Below are 18216 nucleotides of genomic sequence, written 5' to 3'. Positions count from 1 at the left end.
ACAGACAAAGAAATACACAGACAGACAGACTAGCCACTTCCTCCATTGAGAAACAGCCATATATCCTAACTTCCTACTCCTCATCCATTAGATAGTTAGACAGATACATAGTCAGACACACACACACAAAACACACACACACACACACACACACACATTCTAGCCTCCTCCTACTCCTCAATTATGCAGGTTCATAGACACACTAATCTACTCCATTAGATAATAGTTAGACCAACTTAATACACTCTTTCTCTTCTTCCATTTGATAGATACTCAGTGAGATTGATGGATACACCCAATAGCCTCTATCTTCTCCTGTTAGAGAGACAAACACATAGCCAGACACACGGGCCTCCTCCTTCTTCTCCAGTAGATATATTTCGTGACAGACTCACAGACACACAGAAAAACAGACACATTAGTCTTCTCCTCCTCTGTCAGACAGAGCCATAGACACTGTAGCCTCCTCCTTCTACTCGATTAGATACAGTTTCATACATTGATATCTGATAGATAGACAGACACACAGATAGACATACTAGCCTACTCCTCCTCCAGTAGATTCAGATATAGACTGATAGACAGACACAGTAACCTCCTTCTGCTTTACTTACAGATACATAGATAGACAGACCCGCAAGCACACACGCACACATACAGGCACACACAAACCACTGGCCTACTCCACTTCCTCACATAGGTAGATAGGTAGATAGACACAATAAACTCCTCCTTCAACAGACAGAAAAATAAAAGACACCCTAGCGTACTCCTTTGCCACCTCTAGATAGATAGATAGATAGATAGATAGATAGATAGATAGATAGATAGATAGATAGATAGATAGAATAATAGATAGATAGAGAGAGAGACTGATAGAGAGATAGATATTTTGATAGCTATGCAGGCAAGGAGATAGACATGCTAGTCACCTCCTCCTCCGTTAGATAAACAGACAGACACACACATAGACTAACCTCTCCCATCCTCCAATAGATAGGCAGTCAGGCAGGCAGTCATACCTACAGACAAACTAGAGGTGGGGTGCGTTCTGGGGACGGGGTTCAGTGGCGGCTACGGGGCACTAGGTTGCCCCTGGAGACCCAGAGGATTTTCTCCCATGTCCCTAGCTGCTTTGCCTGTGGGCTCCTACCTCCCTCCCACGTTTCTAGGACTCAAGACTTTCAAGTCAGCCTGCTCCTTGTAGCGGGCATGGTGAGGTCAGGGGAAGAGTTCGGGGGCAGAGAAGAGGCGCACAGCAGCTAAAGGGATGCCTCGCACACTTGGGGTCATTTTCCTCCCATCTGCCCCTCTCCTGGCCTCGGGCCGACCTCTGCTACCCCAGGTTTGCGGGATTTATATCTCCTTGTCAGCAGGGTCCTGGGATGCTGGCGAGCTGAGTTCAGGGTAAAGGGACTTCGCGGCAGGCGGACTGCCTCCGGTTAGCCGATCAGTTTGCTCCCATCTCCACAACGGCCTGGCCTGGGGACGGCCTCTCCTGCCCCAGGTTCACAGTATGCATGATTGCATGTCAGCCTGCGCCCCGGAGGCGGGCGCGGTGCTGTCAGGGGCTGCAGTGAGGAGGCGGGGCTGCCCCACGGAGCCCGTGTATTTGCTCCCATCTCCTCCTTGGCCGGTCCTGGGGTCGGTCTCTGGTACCCTATGTACAAGATTTTCAGGTCTCTGTGGTGGCCGGCTCCCGGGAAGCGTGTGAGGGGTGTTCAGGGGGCGGGGAGGGGGTGGTTCGTTGGCGGCAACAGGGAAGGCAGAAGCGGGGGGCTCGAGCTGCGCAGGCAAGCCTGTCAATTTCCACCCAGTGGCCCCCTCAGCCTGCTCTGGGGCGCCCTCTGCTGCCTCAGGGTGGCAATTGGCATCCCTCCAAGTCGGTCGAGTCCTGGGAGCATTCCTCCTTTAGACAGACAGACAGACAGAGACAGTCAGAAACACTGTCCTCTTACTCCATGTAGAAACAAACATATACCCTTTATTACCCCTCCTCAGCCATTAGATAGGTAGATAGTTACATACATAGACAGACAGACACATATCCACACACACACTAGCCTCCTCCTACTCCTCAACTAACAAGGTAGGCAGATAGACACACTAATGTCCTCTTCCATCCTACAGACAGACAGATAAAAACACACACTAGCCAGATCCTATGCCTACACTACACTGATAGATAGATAGATAAATAGATAGATAGATAGATAGATAGATAGATAGATAGATAGATAGATAGACAGACAGATAGATAGATGAATAGATAGATAGATAGATAGATAGATAGATAGATAGATAGATAGATAGATAGAAAGATAGATAGATAGATGGATAGATGGATAGATTGATAGGCAGGCAAAAATAGAGACATCCTAGTCGTCTTCTCCTCCGTGAGATAAACAGACACACACCCACATAGTGTAGACTCTCCCCTCCTCCAGTACATAAGCAGTCAGGAAGGCAGTCAGACAGACGGACACACTAGAGTCGGGGTGCGGGGTGCGGTCTGCGGACGGGGTCGGCGGCGGCGAACGAGGACTCGGGTGCCCCTGGCGAGCCAGAGGATTTTCCCCAGTGTCCCTAGCGGCCTAGCCTCGGGGCGGCCTCTGCTACCCCACATATGCGGGATTTAATTCTCCTTGTCAGCCAGGTGGTGGGAGGATGGCGAGGTGAGTTCAGGGAACAGGGACTTCGCGGGGAAAGGACTGCCTCGGGTGAGCCGGTCACTTTGCCCCGATCTCCACAACGGCCTGACCTGGCGGCGGCCTCTCCTGCCAAAGGTTGACAGTATGCACGTTTGCAGGTCAGCCTGCGCCCCGGAGGCGGGCGCGGTGCTGTCAGGGGCTGCAGTGAGGACGGGGGCTGCCCCAAGGAGCCACTGTATTTGCTCCCATCTCCCCCTTGGCAGGTCCTGGGGTCGGTCTCAGCTACCCTAGGTACAGGAGGAGCACATCTCCGTGCTGGCCTGATCCCGGGAGGCGGGCGCGGGTTGGTCAGGGAGCGGGGCGGGGGAGGGGCTGGAACGGCTGCAGAGAGGGCCAATGCCAGAGGAGCGTGCGGCCCAGGAAAGCCTGTGGATTTCCCCCAAGGTGTCCCACTCAGCATGCTCTGGGGGCGCCCTCTGCTGCCTCAGGGTGGCAATTGGAATCCATCCAGGTCGGTCGAGTCCTGGGAGGCTTCCTCCGTTAGACACACACACAGACAAACAGACAGACAGACAGACAAAGAAATACACAGACAGACAGACTAGCCTCTTCCTCCATTGAGAAACAGCCATATATCCTAACCTCCTACTCCTCATCCATTAGATAGTTAGACAGATACATAGTCAGACACACACACACAAAACACACACACACACACACACACACACACAAACACACACACACACATTCTAGCCTCCTCCTACTCCTCAATTAGGCAGGTTCATAGACACACTAATCTACTCCATTAGATAATAGTTAGACCAACTTAATAGACTCTTTCTCTTCTTCCATTTGATAGATAGTCAGTGAGATTGATGGATAAACCCACTAGCCTCTATCTTCTCCTGTTTTAGAGACACACACATAGCCAGACACACGGGCCTCCTCCTTCTTCTCCAGTAGATATAGATCGTGAACGACTCACAGACACACAGAAAATCAGACACATTAGACTTCTCCTCCTCTGTCAGACAGAACCATAGACACTGTAGCCTCCTCCTTCTACTCGATTAGATACAGGTTCATACATTGATATCTGATAGATAGACAGACACACAGACAGACATACTAGCCTACTCCTCCTCCAGTAGATTCAGATATAGACTGATAGACAGACACAGTAACCTTCTTCTCCTTTACTTACAGATACATAGATAGACAGACTCGCACGCACACACGCACACATACAGGCACACACAGACACACTGGCCTACTCCGCTTCCTCAAATAGGTAGATACGTAGATAGACACACTAAACTCCTCCTTCAACAGACAGAAAAATAAAAGACACCCTAGCCTACTGCTTTGCCACTTATAGATAGATAGATAGATAGATAGATAGATAGATAGATAGATAGATAGATAGATGATAGATAGTTGATAGATAGATAGATAGATAGAATAATAGATAGATAGAGAGAGAGATTGATAGAGAGAGAGATATTTTGATAGCTAGGCAGGCAAGGAGATAGACATGCTATTCACCTCCTCCTCCGTTAGATAAACAGACAGACACACACATAGACTAACCTCTCCCATCCTCCAATAGATAGGCAGTGAGGCCGGCAGTCAGACAGACAGACACTCTAGAGGTTTGGTGCGGTCTGGGGACGGGGTTCGGCGGCGGCTACGGGCACTAGGTTGCCCCTGGAGACCCAGAGGATTTTCTCCCAAGTCCCTAGCTGCTTTGCCTGGGGGCTGCCTCCTCTCCCCCACGTTTCTAGGACTCAAGCCTTTCAAATCAGCCTGCTCCTGGTAGCGGGCGTGGTGAGGTCAGGGAAGAGGTCGGGGGCAGAGAAGAGGCGCACAGCAGCTAAGGGGATGCCTCGCACACTTGGGGTCATTTTCCTCCCATCTGCCCCTCTCCTGGCCTCGGGCCGACCTCTGCTACCCCAGGTTTGCGGGATTTATATCTGCTTGTCAGCAGGGTCCTGGGATGCTGGCGAGCTGAGTTCAGGGTAAAGGGACGTCGCGGCAGGCGGACTGCCTCCAGTTAGCCGATCAGTTTGCTCCCATCTCCACAACGGCCTGGACTGGGGACGGCCTCTCCTGCCCCAGGTTCACAGTATGCATGATTGCATGTCAGCCTGCGCCCCGGAGGCGGACGCGGTGCTGTCAGGGGCTGCAGTGAGGAGGCGGGGCTGCCCCACGGAGCCCGTGTATTTGCTCCCATCTCCTCCTTGGCCGGTCCTGGGGTCGGTCTCTGGTACCCTATGTACAAGATTTTCACGTCTCTGTGGTGGCCGGCTCCCGGGAAGCGAGTGCGGGGTGTTCAGGGGGCGGGGAGGGGGTGGTTCGTTGGCGGCTACAGGGAAGGCAGAAGCTGGGGGCTCGAGCTGCCCAGGCAAGCCTGTCAATTTCCACCCAGTGGCCCCCTCAGCCTGCTCTGGGGCGCCCTCTGCTGCCTCAGGGTGGCAATTGGCATCCCTCCAAGTCGGTGGAGTCCTGGGAGCATTCCTCCGTTAGACAGACAGACAGACAAATAAATAGACAGACAGAAACACGATCCTCTTCCTCCATGTAGAAACAAACATATACCCTTTATTACTCCTCCTCAGCCATTAGATAGGTAGATAGTTACATACATAGACAGACAGACACATACCCACACACACACTAGCCTCCTCCTACTCCTCAACTAACAAGGTAGGCAGATAGACACACTAATGTCCTCTTCCAACCTACAGACACACAGATAAAAAGACACACTAGCCTGCTCCTATGCCTCCTCTACATTGATAGATAGATAGATAGGTAGATAGATAGATAGATAGATAGATAGATGGATTGATTGATAGGCAGGCAAAGATAGAGACATCCTAGTCGTCTTCTCCTCCGTGAGATAAACAGACACGCACCCACATAGAGTAGCCTCTCCCCTCCTCCAGTACATAAGCAGTCAGGAAGGCACTCAGACAGACGGGCACACTAGAGGCGGGGTGCAGGGTGCGGTCTGCGGACGGGGTCGGCAGGCGGCGACCGAGGACTCGGGTGCCCCTGGCGAGCCAGAGGATTTTCCCCAGTGTCCCTAGCGGCCTGGCCTCGGGGCCGCCTCTGCTACCCCACATGTGCGGGATTTAATTCTCCTTGTCAGCCAGGTGGTGGGAGGATGGCGAGGTGAGTTCAGGGGACAGGGACTTCGCGGGGAGCGGACTGCCTCGGGTGAGCCGGTCACTTTGCCCCGATCTCCACAACGGCCTGGCCTGGCGGCGGCCTCCCCTGCCCCAGGTTGACACTATGCACGTTTGCAGGTCAGCCTGCGCCCCGGAGGTGGGCACGGTGCTGTCATGGGCTGCAGTGAGGACGCGGGGCTGCCCCACGGAGCCCCTGTATTTGCTCCCATCTCCCCATTGGCCGGTCCTGGGGTCGGTCTCAGCTACCCTAGGTACAGGAGGAGCACATCTCCGTGCTGGCCTGATCCCGGGAGGAGGGCGCGGGGTGGACAGGGGGCGGCGCGGGGGCGGGGCGGGTGCGGCTGCAGAGAGGGCCGATGCGGGAGGCGCGGGCTGCCCAGGAAAGCCTGTGGATTTCCCCCCAGTGTCCCCCTCATCATGCTCTGCGGGCGCCCTCTGCTGCTTCAGGGTGGCAATCAGAATCCCTCCAGGTCGGTCGAGTCCTGGGAGGCTTCCTCCGTTAGACACACACACAGACATACAGACAGACAGACAGACAGACAAAGAAATACACAGACAGACAGACTAGCCACTTCCTCCATTGAGAAACAGCCATATATCCTAACCTCCTACTCCTCATCCATTAGATAGTTAGACAGATACATAGTCAGACACACACACACAAACACACACACACACACACACACACACACACACACATTCTAGCCCTCCTCCTACTCCTCAATTAGGCAGCTTCATAGACACAGTAATCTACTCCACTAGATAATAGTTAGAACAACTTAATAGACTCTTTCTCTTCTTCCATTTGATAGATAGTCAGTGAGATTGATGGATACACCCACTAGCCTCTATCTTCTCCTGTTTGAGAGACACACACATAGCCAGACACACGGGCCTCCTCCTTCTTCTCCAGTAGATATAGTTCGTGACAGACTCACAGACACACAGAAAAACAGACACATTTGTCTTCTCCTCCTCTGTCAGACAGAGCCATAGACACTGTAGCCTCCTCCTTCTACTCGATTAGATACAGGTTCATACATTGATATCTGATAGATAGACAGACACACAGACAGACATACTAGCCTACTCCTCCTCCAGTAGATTCAGATATAGACTGATAGACAGACACAGTAACCTCCTTCTCCTTTACTTACAGATACATAGATAGACAGACCCGCACGCACACACGCACACATACAGGCACACACAAACACACTGGCCTACTCCGCTTCCTCAAATAGGTAGATAGGTAGATAGACACACTAAACTCCTCCTTCAACAGACAGAAAAATAAAAGACACCCTAGCCTACTGCTTTGCCACCTCTAGATAGATAGATAGATAGATAGATAGACAGACAGACAGACAGACAGATAGATAGATAGATAGATAGATAGATAGATAGATAGATAGAATAATAGATAGATAGAGAGAGACATTGATAGAGAGAGAGATATTTTGATAGCTAGGCAGGCAAGGAGATAGACATGCTATTCACCTCCTCCTCCGTTAGATAAACAGACAGACACACACATAGACTAACCTCTCCCATCCTCCAATAGATAGGCAGTGAGGCCGGCAGTCAGACAGACAGACATTCTAGAGGTTGGGTGCGGTCTGGGGACGGGTTTCGGCGGCGGCTACGGGGCACTAGGTTGCCCCTGGAGACCCAGAGGATTTTCTCCCATGTCCCTAGCTGCTTTGCCTGGGGGCTGCCTCCTCTCCCCCACGTTTCTAGGACTCAAGCCTTTCAAGTCAGCCTGCTCCTGGTAGCGGGCGTGGTGAGGTCAGGGGAAGAGGTCGGGGGCAGAGAAGAGGCGCACAGCAGCTAAGGGGATGCCTCGCACACTTGGGGTCATTTTCCTCCCATCTGCCCCTCTCCTGGCCTCGGGCCGACCTCTGCTACCCCAGGTTTGCGGGATTTATATCTGCTTGTCAGCAGGGTCCTGGGATGCTGGCGAGCTGAGTTCAGGGTAAAGGGACGTCGCGGCAGGCGGACTGCCTCAGGTTAGCCGATCAGTTTGCTCCCATCTCCACAACGGCCTGGCCTGGGGACGGCCTCTCCTGCCCCAGGTTCACAGTATGCATGATTGCAGGTCAGCCTGCGCCCCGGAGGCGGGCGCGGTGCTGTCAGGGGCTGCAGTGAGGAGGCGGGGCTGCCCCACGGAGCCCGTGTATTTGCTCCCATCTCCTCCTTGGCCGGTCCTGGGGTCGGTCTCTGGTACCCTATGTACAAGATTTTCAGGTCTCTGTGGTGGCCGGCTCCCGGGAAGCGAGTGCGGGGTGTTCAGGGGGCGGGGAGGGGGTGGTTCGTTGGCGGCTACAGGGAAGGCAGAAGCGGGGGGCTCGAGCTGCCCAGGCAAGCCTGTCAATTTCCACCCAGTGGCCCCCTCAGCCTGCTCTGGGGCGCCCTCTGCTGCCTCAGGGTGGCAATTGGCATCCCTCCAAGTCGGTCGAGTCCTGGGAGCATTCCTCCATTAGACAGACAGACAGACAAATAAATAGACAGACAGAAACACTATCCTCTTCCTCCATGTAGAAACAAACATATACCCTTTATTACTCCTCCTCAGCCATTAGATAGGTAGATAGTTACATACATAGACAGACAGACACATACCCACACTCACACTAGCCTCCTCCTACTCCTCAACTAACAAGGTAGGCAGATAGACACACTAATGTCCTCTTCCAACCTACAGACACACAGGTAAAAAGACACACTAGCCTGCTCCTATGCCTCCACTACATTGATAGAGAGATAGATAGATACATAGATAGATAGATTGATAGATACATAGAATGATAGATAGATTGATAGATAGATAGATAGATGAATAGATAGATAGATAGATAGATAGATGTATAGATTGATAGGCAGGCAAAGATAGAGACATCCTAGTCGTCTTCTCCTCCGTGAGATAAACAGACACACACCCACATAGTGTAGCCTCTCCCCTCCTCCAGTACATAAGCAGTCAGGAAGGCATTAAGACAGACAGACACATTAGAGGCGGCGTATGGGGTGCGGTCGGAGGACGGGGTCGGCGGCGGCGACCGAGGACTCGGGTGCCCCTGGCGAGCCAGAGGATTTTCCCCAGTGTCCCTAGTGTCCTGGCCTCGGGGCGGCCTCTGCTACCCGACATGTGCGGGATTTAATTCTCCTTGTCAGCCAGGTGGTGGGAGGATGGCGAGGTGAGTTCAGGGGAGAGGGACTTCGCGGGGAGCGGACTGCCCCGGGTGAGCCGGTCACTTTGCCCCGATCTCCACAACGGCCTGGCCTGGCGGCGGCCTCTCCTGCCCCAGGTTGACAGTATGCACGTTTGCAGGTCAGCCTGCGCCCCGGAGGCGGGCGCGGTGCTGTCAGGGGCTACAGTGAGGACGCGGGGCTGCCCCACGGAGCCCCTGTATTTGCTCCCATCTCCCCCTTGGACGGTCCTGGGGTCGGTCTCAGCTACCCTAGGTACAGGAGGAGCACATCTCCGTGCTGGCCTGATCCCGGGAGGAGGGCGCGGGGTGGTCAGGGGGCGGGGCGGGGGCGGGGCGGGAGCGGCTGCAGAGAGGGCCGATGCGGGAGGCGCGGGCTGCCCAGGAAAGCCTGTGGATTTCCCCCCAGTGTCCCCCTCAGCATGCTCTGGGGGCGCCCTCTGCTGCCTCAGGGTGGCAATCGGAATCCCTCCAGGTCGGTCGAGTCCTGGGAGGCTTCCTCAGTTAGACACACACACAGACAACAGACAGACAGACAGACAGACAAAGAAATACACAGACAGACAGACTAGCCACTTCCTCCATTGAGAAACAGCCATATATCCTAACCTCCTACTCCTCATCCATTAGATAGTTAGACAGATACATAGTCAGACACACACACACAAAACACACACACACACACACACACACACACATTCTAGGCCTCCTCCTACTCCTCAATTAGGCAGGTTCATAGACACACTAATCTACTCCATTAGATAATAGTTAGACCAACTTAATAGACTCTTTCTCTTCTTCCATTTGATAGATAGTCAGTGAGATTGATGGATACACCCACTAGCCTCTATCTTCTCCTGTTAGAGAGACACACACATAGCCAGACACACGGGCCTCCTCCTTCTTCTCCAGTAGATATAGATCGTGACAGACTCACAGACACACAGAAAACAGACACATTAGTCTTCTCCTCCTCTGTCAGACAGAGCCATAGACACTGTAGCCTCCTCCTTCTACTCGATTAGATACAGGTTCATACATTGATATCTGATAGATAGACAGACACACAGACAGACATACTAGCCTACTCCTCCTCCAGTAGATTCAGATATAGACTGATAGACAGACACAGTAACCTCCTTCTCCTTTACTTACAGATACATAGATAGACAGACTCGCACGCACACACGCACACATACAGGCACACACAGACACACTGGCCTACTCCGCTTCCTCAAATAGGTAGATAGGTAGATAGACACACTAAACTCCTCCTTCAACAGACAGAAAAATAAAAGACACCCTAGCCTACTGCTTTGCCACCTCTAGATAGATAGATAGATAGATAGATAGATAGATAGATAGATAGATAGATAGATAGTGATAGATAGATAGATAGATAGAATAATAGATAGATAGAGAGAGAGATTGATAGAGAGAGAGATATTTTGATAGCTAGGCAGGCAAGGAGATAGACATGCTAGTCACCTCCTCCTCCGTTAGATAAACAGACAGACACACACATAGACTAACCTCTCCCATCCTCCAATAGATAGGCAGTGAGGCAGGCAGTCAGACAGACAGACACTCTAGAGGTTTGGGTGCGGTCTGGGGACGGGGTTCGGCGGCGGCTACGGGGCACTAGGTTGCCCCTGGAGACCCAGAGGATTTTCTCCCATGTCCCTAGCTGCTTTGCCTGGGGGCTGCCTCCTCTCCCCCACGTTTCTAGGACTCAAGCCTTTCAAGTCAGCCTGCTCCTGGTAGCGGGCGTGGTGAGGTCAGGGGAAGAGGTCGGGGGCAGAGAAGAGGCGCACAGCAGCTAAGGGGATGCCTCGCACACTTGGGGTCATTTTCCTCCCATCTGCCCCTCTCCTGGCCTCGGGCCGACCTCTGCTACCCCAGGTTTGCGGGATTTATATCTGCTTGTCAGCAGGGTCCTGGGATGCTGGCGAGCTGAGTTCAGGGTAAAGGGACGTCGCGGCAGGCGGACTGCCTCAGGTTAGCCGATCAGTTTGCTCCCATCTCCACAACGGCCTGGCCTGGGGACGGCCTCTCCTGCCCCAGGTTCACAGTATGCATGATTGCAGGTCAGCCTGCGCCCCGGAGGCGGGCGCGGTGCTGTCAGGGGCTGCAGTGAGGAGGCGGGGCTGCCCCACGGAGCCCGTGTATTTGCTCCCATCTCCTCCTTGGCCGGTCCTGGGGTCGGTCTCTGGTACCCTATGTACAAGATTTTCAGGTCTCTGTGGTGGCCGGCTCCCGGGAAGCGAGTGCGGGGTGTTCAGGGGGCGGGGAGGGGGTGGTTCGTTGGCGGCTACAGGGAAGGCAGAAGCTGGGGGGCTCGAGCTGCCCAGGCAAGCCTGTCAATTTCCACCCAGTGGCCCCCTCAGCCTGCTCTGGGGCGCCCTCTGCTGCCTCAGGGTGGCAATTGGCATCCCTCCAAGTCGGTCGAGTCCTGGGAGCATTCCTCCATTAGACAGACAGACAGACAAATAAATAGACAGACAGAAACACTATCCTCTTCCTCCATGTAGAAACAAACATATACCCTTTATTACTCCTCCTCAGCCATTAGATAGGTAGATAGTTACATACATAGACAGACAGACACATACCCACACACACACTAGCCTCCTCCTACTCCTCAACTAACAAGGTAGGCAGATAGACACACTAATGTCCTCTTCCAACCTACAGACACACAGATAAAAAGACACACTAGCCTGCTCCTATGCCTCCTCTACATTGATAGATAGATAGATAGATAGATAGATAGATAGATAGATAGATAGATGGATTGATTGATAGGCAGGCAAAGATAGAGACATCCTAGTCGTCTTCTCCTTCGTGAGATAAACAGACACGCACCCACATAGAGTAGCCTCTCCTCTCCTCCAGTACATAAGCAGTCAGGAAGGCACTCAGACAGACGGACACACTAGAGGCGGGGTGCAGGGTGCGGTCTCCGGACGGGGTCGGCAGTGTCGACCGAGGACTCGGGTGCCCCTGGCGAGCCAGAGGATTTTCCCCAGTGTCCCTAGCGGCCTGGCCCCGGGGCCGCCTCTGCTACCCCACATGTGCGGGATTTAATTCTCCTTGTCAGCCAGGTGGTGGGAGGATGGCGAGGTGAGTTCAGGGGACAGGGACTTCACGGGGAGCGGACTGCCTCGGGTGAGCCGGTCACTTTGCCCCGATCTCCACAGCGGCCTGGCCTGGCGGCGGCCTCCCCTGCCCCAGGTTGACACTATGCACGTTTGCAGGTCAGCCTGCGCCCCGGAGGTGGGCACGGTGCTGTCATGGGCTGCAGTGAGGACGCGGGGCTGCCCCACGGAGCCCCTGTATTTGCTCCCATCTCCCCATTGGCCGGTCCTGGGGTCGGTCTCAGCTACCCTAGGTACAGGAGGAGCACATCTCCGTGCTGGCCTGATCCCGGGAGGAGGGCGCGGGGTGGACAGGGGGCGGCGCGGGGGCGGGGCGGGTGCGGCTGCAGAGAGGGCCGATGCGGGAGGCGCGGGCTGCCCAGGAAAGCCTGTGGATTTCCCCCCAGTGTCCCCCTCATCATGCTCTGCGGGCGCCCTCTGCTGCCTTCAGGGTGGCAATCAGAATCCCTCCAGGTCGGTCGAGTCCTGGGAGGCTTCCTCCGTTAGACACACACACAGACATACAGACAGACAGACAGACAGACAAAGAAATACACAGACAGACAGACTAGCCACTTCCTCCATTGAGAAACAGCCATATATCCTAACCTCCTACTCCTCATCCATTAGATAGTTAGACAGATACATAGTCAGACACACACACACAAAACACACACACACACACACACAGACACACACACACATTCTAGCCTCCTCCTACTCCTCAATTAGGCAGCTTCATAGACACAGTAATCTACTCCACTAGATAATAGTTAGAACAACTTAATAGACTCTTTCTCTTCTTCCATTTGATAGATAGTCATTGAGATTGATGGATACACCCACTAGCCTCTATCTTCTCCTGTTTGAGAGACACACACATAGCCAGACACACGGGCCTCCTCCTTCTTCTCCAGTAGATATAGTTCGTGACAGACTCACAGACACACAGAAAAACAGACACATTTGTCTTCTCCTCCTCTGTCAGACAGAGCCATAGACACTGTAGCCTCCTCCTTCTACTCGATTAGATACAGGTTCATACATTGATATCTGATAGATAGACAGACACACAGACAGACATACTAGCCTACTCCTCCTCCAGTAGATTCAGATATAGACTGATAGACAGACACAGTAACCTCCTTCTCCTTTAATTACAGATACATAAATAGACAGACCCGCACGCACACACGCACACATACAGGCACACACAAGCACACTGGCATACTCCGCTTCCTCAAATAGGTAGATAGGTAGATAGACACACTAAACTCCTCCTCAACAGACAGAAAAATAAAAGACACCCTAGCCTACTGCTTTGCCACCTCTAGATAGATAGATAGATAGATAGATAGACAGACAGACAGACAGACAGATAGATAGATAGATAGATAGATAGATAGATAGATAGAATAATAGATAGATAGAGAGAGACATTGATAGAGAGAGAGATATTTTGATAGCTAGGCAGGCAAGGAGATAGACATGCTATTCACCTCCTCCTCCGTTAGATAAACAGACAGACACACACATAGACTAACCTCTCCCATCCTCCAATAGATAGGCAGTGAGGCCGGCAGTCAGACAGACAGACATTCTAGAGGTTGGGTGCGGTCTGGGGACGGTGTTTGGCGGCGGCTACGGGGCACTAGGTTGCCCCTGGAGACCCAGAGGATTTTCTCCCATGTCCCTAGCTGCTTTGCCTGGGGGCTGCCTCCTCTCCCCCACGTTTCTAGGACTCAAGCCTTTCAAATCAGCCTGCTCCTGGTAGCGGGCGTGGTGAGGTCAGGGGAAGAGGTCGGGGGCAGAGAAGAGGCGCACAGCAGCTAAGGGGATGCCTCGCACACTTGGGGTCATTTTCCTCCCATCTGCCCCTCTCCTGGCCTCGGGCCGACCTCTGCTACCCCAGGTTTGCGGGATTTATATCTGCTTGTCAGCAGGGTCCTGGGATGCTGGCGAGCTGAGTTCAGGGTAAAGGGACGTCGCGGCAGGCGGACTGCCTCAGGTTAGCCGATCAGTTTGCTCCCATCTCCACAACGGCCTGGCCTGGGGACGGCCTCTCCTGCCCCAGGTTCACAGTATGCATGATTGCAGGTCAGCCTGCGCCCCGGAGGCGGGCGCGGTGCTGTCAGGGGCTGCAGTGAGGAGGCGGGGCTGCCCCACGGAGCCCGTGTATTTGCTCCCATCTCCTCCTTGGCCGGTCCTGGGGTCGGTCTCTGGTACCCTATGTACAAGATTTTCAGGTCTCTGTGGTGGCCGGCTCCCGGGAAGCGAGTGCGGGGTGTTCAGGGGGCGGGGAGGGGGTGGTTCGTTGGCGGCTACAGGGAAGGCAGAAGCGGGGGGCTCGAGCTGCCCAGGCAAGCCTGTCAATTTCCACCCAGTGGCCCCCTCAGCCTGCTCTGGGGCGCCCTCTGCTGCCTCAGGGTGGCAATTGGCATCCCTCCAAGTCGGTCGAGTCCTGGGAGCATTCCTCCATTAGACAGACAGACAGACAAATAAATAGACAGACAGAAACACTATCCTCTTCCTCCATGTAGAAACAAACATATACCCTTTATTACTCCTCCTCAGCCATTAGATAGGTAGATAGTTACATACATAGACAGACAGACACATACCCACACACACACTAGCCTCCTCCTACTCCTCAACTAACAAGGTAGGCAGATAGACACACTAATGTCCTCTTCCAACCTACAGACACACAGATAAAAAGACACACTAGCCTGCTCCTATGCCTCCACTACATTGATAGAGAGATAGATAGATACATAGATAGATAGATGATAGATACATAGAATGATAGATAGATTGATAGATAGATAGATAGATGAATAGATAGATAGATAGATAGATAGATGTATAGATTGATAGGCAGGCAAAGATAGAGACATCCTAGTCGTCTTCTCCTCCGTGAGATAAACAGACACACACCCACATAGTGTAGCCTCTCCCCTCCTCCAGTACATAAGCAGTCAGGAAGGCAGTCAGACAGACGGACACACTAGAGGCGGGGTGCGGGGTGCGGTCTGCGGACGGGGTCGGCGGCGGCGACCGAGGACTCGGGTGCCCCTGGCGAGCCAGAGGATTTTCCCCAGTGTCCCTAGCGGCCTGGCCTCGGGGCGGCCTCTGCTACCCCACATGTGCGGGATTTAATTCTCCTTGTCAGCCAGGTGGTGGGAGGATGGCGAGGTGAGTTCAGGGGACAGGGACTTCGCAGGGGAGCGGACTGCCTCGGGTGAGCCGGTCACTTTGCCCCGATCTCCACAACGGCCTGGCCTGGCGGCGGCCTCTCCTGCCCCAGGTTGACAGTATGCACGTTTGCAGGTCAGCCTGCGCCCCGGAGGACGGGCGCGGTGCTGTCAGGGGCTACAGTGAGGACGCGGGGCTGCCCCACGGAACCCCTGTATTTGCTCCCATCTCCCCCTTGGACGGTCCTGGGGTCGGTCTCAGCTACCCTAGGTACAGGAGGAGCACATCTCCGTGCTGGCCTGATCCCGGGAGGAGGGCGCGGGGTGGTCAGGGCGCGGGGCGGGGGCGGGGCGGGAGCGGCTGCAGAGAGGGCCGATGCGAGAGGCGCGGGCTGCCCAGGAAAGCCTGTGGATTTCCCCCCAGTGTCCCCCTCAGCATGCTCTGGGGGCGCCCTCTGCTGCCTCAGGGTGGCAATCGGAATCCCTCCAGGTCGGTCGAGTCCTGGGAGGCTTCCTCCGTTAGACACACACACAGACACACAGACAGACACACAGACAGACAAAGAAATACACAGACATACAGACTAGCCACTTCCTCCATTGAGAAACAGCCATATATCCTAACCTCCTACTCCTCATCCATTAGATAGTTAGACAGATACATAGTCAGACACACACACACAAAACACACACACACACACACACACACACACATTCTAGCCTCCTCCTACTCCTCAATTAGGCAGGTTCATAGACACACTAATCTACTCCATTAGATAATAGTTAGACCAACTTAATAGACTCTTTCTCTTCTTCCATTTGATAGATAGTCAGTGAGATTGATGGATACACCCACTAGCCTCTATCTTCTCCTGTTAGAGAGACACACACATAGCCAGACACACGGGCCTCCTCCTTCTTCTCCAGTAGATATAGATCGTGACAGACTCACAGACACACAGAAAAACAGACACATTAGTCTTCTCCTCCTCTGTCAGACAGAGCCATAGACACTGTAGCCTCCTCCTTCTACTCGATTAGATACAGGTTCATACATTGATATCTGATAGATAGACAGACACACAGACAGACATACTAGCCTACTCCTCCTCCAGTAGATTCAGATATAGACTGATAGACAGACACAGTAACCTCCTTCTCCTTTACTTACAGATACATAGATAGACAGACCCGCACGCACACACGCACACATACAGGCACACACAAACACACTGGCCTACTCCGCTTCCTCAAATAGGTAGATAGGTAGATAGACACACTAAACTCCTCCTTCAACAGACAGAAAAATAAAAGACACCCTAGCCTACTCCTTTGCCACCTCTAGATAGATAGATAGATAGATAGATAGATAGATAGATAGATAGATAGATAGATAGATAGATAGATAGATAGATAGATAGAATAATAGATAGATAGAGAGAGAGAGAGATTGATAGAGAGAGAGATATTTTGATAGCTAGGCAGGCAAGGAGATAGACATGCTAGTCACCTCCTCCTCCGTTAGATAAACAGACAGACACACACATAGACTAACCTCTCCCATCCTCCAATAGATAGGCAGTGAGGCAGGCAGTCAGACAGACAGACACTCTAGAGGTTGGGTGCGGTCTGGGGACGGGGTTCGGCGGCGGCTACGGGGTACTAGGTTGCCCCTGGAGACCCAGAGGATTTTCTCCCATGTCCCTAGCTGCTTTGCCTGGGGGCTGCCTCCTCTCCCCCACGTTTCTAGGACTCAAGCCTTTCAAGTCAGCCTGCTCCTGGTAGCGGGCGTGGTGAGGTCAGGGGAAGAGGTCGGGGGCAGAGAAGAGGCGCACAGCAGCTAAGGGGATGCCTCGCACACTTGGGGTCATTTTCCTCCCATCTGCCCCTCTCCTGGCCTCGGGCCGACCTCTGCTACCCCAGGTTTGCGGGATTTATATCTGCTTGTCAGCAGGGTCCTGGGATGCTGGCGAGCTGAGTTCAGGGTAAAGGGACGTCGCGGCAGGCGGACTGCCTCCGGTTAGCCGATCAGTTTGCTCCCATCTCCACAACGGCCTGGCCTGGGGACGGCCTCTCCTGCCCCAGGTTCACAGTATGCATGATTGCAGGTCAGCCTGCGCCCCGGAGGCGGGCGCGGTGCTGTCAGGGGCTGCAGTGAGGAGGCGGGGCTGCCCCACGGAGCCCGTGTATTTGCTCCCATCTCCTCCTTGGCCGGTCCTGGGGTCGGTCTCTGGTACCCTATGTACAAGATTTTCAGGTCTCTGTGGTGGCCGGCTCCCAGGAAGCGAGTGCGGGGTGTTCAGGGGGCGGGGAGGGGGTGGTTCGTTGGCGGCTACAGGGAAGGCAGAAGCGGGGGGCTCGAGCTGCCCAGGCAAGCCTGTCAATTTCCACCCAGTGGCCCCCTCAGCCTGCTCTGGGGCGCCCTCTGCTGCCTCAGGGTGGCAATTGGCATCCCTCCAAGTCGGTCGAGTCCTGGGAGCATTCCTCCATTAGACAGACAGACAGACAAATAAATAGACAGACAGAAACACTATCCTCTTCCTCCATGTAGAAACAAACATATACCCTTTATTACTCCTCCTCAGCCATTAGATAGGTAGATAGTTACATACATAGACAGACAGACACATACCCACACACACACTAGCCTCCTCCTACTCCTCAACTAACAAGGTAGGCAGATAGACACACTAATGTCCTCTTCCAACCTACAGACACACAGATAAAAAGACACACTAGCCTGCTCCTATGCCTCCTCTACATTGATAGATAGATAGATAGATACATAGATAGATAGATAGATAGATAGATAGATAGATAGATAGATGGAT

General features: G+C 53.4%; 1 long non-coding RNA gene across 1 annotated transcript; it reads right to left on the bottom strand.

Annotated features, from left to right (window-relative positions):
• Positions 1 to 923: 923 nt before the first annotated feature.
• On the bottom strand, positions 924 to 4334 carry LOC116664466. The gene is made up of 3 exons (XR_004320987.1): positions 4295 to 4334; positions 3910 to 3921; positions 924 to 1022 (listed from the first exon to the last, which is right to left on the bottom strand). It is a non-coding gene; the product is annotated as an uncharacterized LOC116664466 (long non-coding RNA).
• Between the last annotated feature and the right edge of the window lie 13882 nt (positions 4335 to 18216).

This window comes from Camelus ferus, chromosome 6 (assembly GCF_009834535.1).
Source record: "Camelus ferus isolate YT-003-E chromosome 6, BCGSAC_Cfer_1.0, whole genome shotgun sequence".
Classification (NCBI taxonomy): domain Eukaryota; kingdom Metazoa; phylum Chordata; class Mammalia; order Artiodactyla; family Camelidae; genus Camelus; species Camelus ferus.
This window is presented reverse-complemented; position numbering and strand designations above follow the sequence as displayed.